A 5,025-nucleotide genomic window follows, 5' to 3' on the forward strand; every position below is an offset into this window, starting at 1 on the left:
CTTATAGGTTCAGTCCCATTTGGTTTTTCTTCAACAACTTCAGAATTCAGCAAAGTTTCATTGTCTCTATCATTGGTGGTGTTTCCATTCCAATCTTCCCATCTAAAGGTTTGGTTTCCTTTTGATCTTCAACAACTTCAAATTTCTGCATAGTTAATCCATTTATGTCACTTCTGATAAAATAATTTTTTGAATCAGTGCTTGTGATTTAATTACCATCCTTGGTAGATTCATCAACAGGTCAGTCTTTTGGATTGTTTGAAATTTCTTGTTTGAGGCTAAAGGTCTTTCACTGGACTTTTACGGTAAATATTTTTTAGAAGATGCCTTTTTGAATGATCTCCCAATATTTCTCTTTCCATCCATCTCCTTATCTGTAGTTGTCTTCATGTTTGCCCGTACCCATTGCTCTTTTTCTAGTCCAAATTAAAGCGAGATGTTCTACAAAACTTGATTTGGATCAATTTCGGATTCTACATGAGCATAGCTCTTTCTCTTCCCTAACTTGGGATATTTTGGGTGGGTAAGAGGTATCTTCTAGAGCTCAACCTCCGGTGGAGCTGTTTCATGGTAGAATGATGGCATGGGAGTTGCTTTAAATGTCAAACTTTTCCTAATCATCTTTATCTCAGCTTCTTGCAGCTCCTTTGGTTTAACTTGCAATTGGTTTTTCTCCGCTTCCTTTGCATTCAATTTTTCCTCTAATTTTGTGAAAAACACATCATGTTTTACTCTCTCATTACATCTAAAGCTGAAAACAACTCCAAAAGGAGCACTACTAGACTTGCCCTTAGAATCTTTGATTGATTTTGCACTTGCAGTTGAGGAAAAAGTGGAATGAGCATCTTCCTCCTGGTTGGAATGAGCATCTTCCTCTAGCTTTGTATTCACTTGCTTGGGAGGATTCACGTTCTGGTCATGTAGATGCATATTTTTAGAGAGAAAAGGATTGCAGGCAGCTTGTGTATCTAGTTCACTGACATCTTGTCCATTTTAGGAACTGAAGAAGATGGGGTATAGGAACCAAAACATCCTTATTGCAACTGTTCACGTTATATTATCGATTTGCACTATTGAAATCAGAATCTATTTATAAGATATCTCCAATTGGCTAGAATTTTTTAAAAGAACTTGATTTCTCAGTTCTTGAAAAGCTCAAAACATAGTGCAATGATTTCCTTTGCTTGGGGAGATCCAACTGAACCTTACTACCATTATAGATTTTATCATTTGGGTAAATTGATCTGATATGCTCAGTTATTGTAATTTGATGATGCGGTCTAGAAATCAAATCGCAGATGGTAGGAAGTTCTGACTGTCTCAAAAGTAGTCTTTCATGTGGCTACAGGCAATGCAAATGGAGGATTTTTGAATGCTCAATTCTAGATAGCTAGGACTGACGAAAACTGGGAACACAACATATTGAGAGATGTTGGCAGAGCCATCCTTGTACTTCTTTTAAATACTCTTGAGATGGATTAACATTAGTTATATTGATTAGTTTGTAGATTAGAAGGAAAACTCCCAAATGTATAGCAGAGTATGAAAGGAAGATTGAAGAGCTTACTAGGGAGTATGAATTGAAGAAAAATGAATGCCACGAGGCCTGCATGTCCCTTAATGACCCTAATCGTCAAAATGAAAACCTGAGGACTGAACTTGATAACATGTCATTTCATGTTGAATGTCTAGGTGGAACAAATTGATCTTTTTTTCTTATTACTGATAAGCCAACAAATTGGAATTATCTGATGCAATAATTTCCTTGTTACAGATCAAGCTATAGAAGGCCAAACTTCTCAATCAAGGGAGCTTCAAGACACATACCAAAGGCATAATTTTTTTTGGGCTTCATCAGTTCAAGACTTGAAGGCTAAAATTCAGATAACTTTGGTATTGAATAATACTAGCGTACAAATTTAAGTTGAGTCTTCTTCTTGTACTACACCTCATCATATATTCTATGAATAATATTGTCAAATACTTGGTAGGAAATACTAAAGTGAGATTATGATAACCTTTCGGAAGAGGCACATAAATGTGCCAGTGCTATCTGTGACATTGCTCAGATGACATCTGCTGTGCAATATCTGGGTAAGTGATAAATATTCTATTAAATCATTGCTAATATTTTATTAATTTTTATGAAGCTATTAATTTCTGCAGTTTGAAGACCTCAAGAAGAATTTGAACAAAGAGACAATGTAAAGGAAAAAGCTTTAAAATAAAGTGTTGAATCTTACAGGCAACTTGCTGATTGCATTCTTTTTATGCATTACACAAGGATTAGCAGGTTAGATAACATGATTTTCTAGTATTTTTTAGGAAACATCATAGCATTCTGTAGATGTTGTCCATTGAGCGATGGAGAAATATTAGTGGGAGTTTCTGCAGTGGCAAAATTTGATACAAATAGAGACATTGAATTGAGCATCCTGTTAATGGTTCTTCAAAGAAAGTGTTCAAATTTAATCATGTTTTTAGTATTTATTAATCAAGAAAATCAAGGTAAGATGTACATAATAATATCTTTTGGATCTGAAATTTATTATTAATAAGTACACAAATTCATTGATTAGAGCTATTTCCATAGGTAATGGTTGTTTTTTCCAACGCTGCACCAGGTTTCATCTCAGTTTTGGATGGGTATAATGTATCTTTGCACATGGGCAAACTGGAGCTGAGAAGACATTTACCATGGAGGGAACACATGATGATAGGGGAGTAAACTGTCGAACATTAGAGGAGCTCTTTCATGTAGCTAATGAGAGAAATTGATTATTTAAATACGATATCTCAGTAAGCGTATTGGAAGTTTACAATGAGGAGCAAATTCATGATCTACTTGCATCCCCAACTCAGCTAGGGCATACTGTTAAAAAGTAACTTCTGTTTTTCTTGGTGTTTAAGTTCATTTCTAGTTTCCTGAACAAAGATGAGATAGATTTGATACATATATTGTTCTATTCTATGAAACAGTTTTAGTATATTGAATTGAGAATGACTTTGTGGTCTGTCATTAGGCTTGAAGTAAAGCAAGGTAGCAGAAGGTGTCCATCATGTTCCAGGCCTTGTTGAAGTACTAGTACACACTATGAATGAGGTTTGGGATGTTTTCCAAACTGGAAGCAGTGCAAGGGCCATTGGCTCTACCAATTCTAATGAAAATAGTAGTCGTTCTCACTGGTGCGCATTCTTTCATCATGGCTCACTTCATACTGCTACATAAAATGGATAAATCAGGATAAATTCAGTGAAGAACATATAATAAACTTGGCCCTATGCTACAACTTATTGGGCAGTTTTGTTGAATCAAAAATATTGACTAAATTGAGCTGAACAATACCAATTTGTAAAATAGTTGATAACCTGCTTGAAGCAATTATCAAAATTTATCTTATAGTTTATGTGAGAGAAAGTACTTATTTGAATAGTTTAAGACCCACTCAAAGAAAATTACAGTATTTTATTTTTGCATGTGAGAATTACTTGATTTATATGACAATATCAACCAGTGAGGCAGTTCTGATTTGTTTGTGTTGTTTGCTATGGTAACGAGTTATTGAAAGTTTGTGATTTCAATGTTACCATGCACAATGTACTTTGTGTGATGGTAAAGGGAGAAAAATTAATCAACGGGGAATGTACCAGGAGAAAGTTGTGGCTCGTTGATCTGGCAAAAGTGAGAGAATAGAAAAAACAGATGTTCAATGGGAGTGCCTTATGGAAGCTCAATCTATCAACAAATCTCTTTCTATTCTTGGTGATGTTATATCTGTGTTAGCAACCAAAAACAACCACATACCCTATAGGTTTGTTGCATTGCAACTATCTGAAGGGTTCAAAAGAGTTTCACTATTATTCATTTGTCACTTCCTTTTGCATATGTTGTCTCTTTTTAAATCAGATTTAATAATGACATGACTGTTGTTTTTGGTGATTTTAGGAATTCTAAGCTTACAAATTTGCTCCAAGATTCATTAGGTGCCATTCCAATACCTTTTCTCTTCATGTGCTTTTTCCTTTAAGTTCATTGAAATTTTCCACCAGAGTGAGGGGCATAGAACTAGGTCCAACATGGAAACAATTTGATTCCTATGAGCTTTTGAAGTATAAACAAATGGTACTTTCAAATAAATTGATTTTACATTGCTAGTTAGCATACAACTAGAATGTTTTTGCATGCATATTTTCAATGAGTATTGTTATTGAATTTAGAACATTCCCTGTATGTTAGGCTATTATTGAAAGTGTGAATGCCTTTGTGTAGTTTGAGAAGGCCAAACAAGAAGGAAAGGTAAAGGATGACATGATGCAGAAGATGGACGAGAACATGCAGAAAATGGATGTGAAACTTAAGGGCTGAAATTATAATGCTCGAGAACTGATCAAAGAGGCTGAAATACTTCAAGTAAAGGTTATGAAGGTTGAAATGTTCTTAGAAAAGGTCTGACACAGGCTTGTCCCTTTTATTGCTTTTAACTTGCATATTCTTAGAATGTAAGTAGCCCTAGATATAATCTTCAAGAGACGGTAATGCTTATTTTCATTTTTTATTTAACTTTCTTTTTAAGTGCTAAAGCTTTCATTTGTTTGGTTCAGTGTATTAAAGTAAGATTTTTCCTAATATTACTAGTCATGCAGGTAAAGGATCTTGAAGCACAACTTGAGGCCAAAGTGAAAGGGCAACGATTACAGACAGAAAAAGAACTACAAGAACAACTTGAAATCAGGCTCAAAGAGTAGAGACAACAAGCAGAGAAGGAGAGATTGCAATATCTGGAAAAACTTAAAGGAAAAGAACATATGTGTAGAAATCTTCAAGAGAAGGTAATGTTGAAACTTTATATTCTCTTTTCGGATTAACTTTACCTTTGAGTTCAATGCACTATAGTCTCATCTGCTAGGGATATTTATTTGTTATGTTGTATAGTCTTAAGGCTTTGGCTAATTTTACATGTCATTCAAGTAAAGGATCTTGAAGCACAGCTAGAGGCCAAAGTGAAAGAGAAACAATCACTACCA

The 5,025-nt window shown here is 34.6% G+C and overlaps 1 pseudogene; it reads left to right on the plus strand.

The window, feature by feature from the left end:
- The first annotated feature begins 2,596 nt into the window (after positions 1 to 2,596).
- LOC149193104 (kinesin-like protein KIN-14R) lies at positions 2,597 to 4,366 on the plus strand (annotated as a pseudogene).
- The last annotated feature ends 659 nt before the right edge of the window (positions 4,367 to 5,025 follow it).

Source organism: Pinus tabuliformis, chromosome 2_2, assembly GCF_031772625.1.
Source record: "Pinus tabuliformis cultivar Carrire ecotype Pingquan chromosome 2_2, CPIR1, whole genome shotgun sequence".
In the NCBI taxonomy this organism is placed as follows: domain Eukaryota; kingdom Viridiplantae; phylum Streptophyta; class Pinopsida; order Pinales; family Pinaceae; genus Pinus; species Pinus tabuliformis.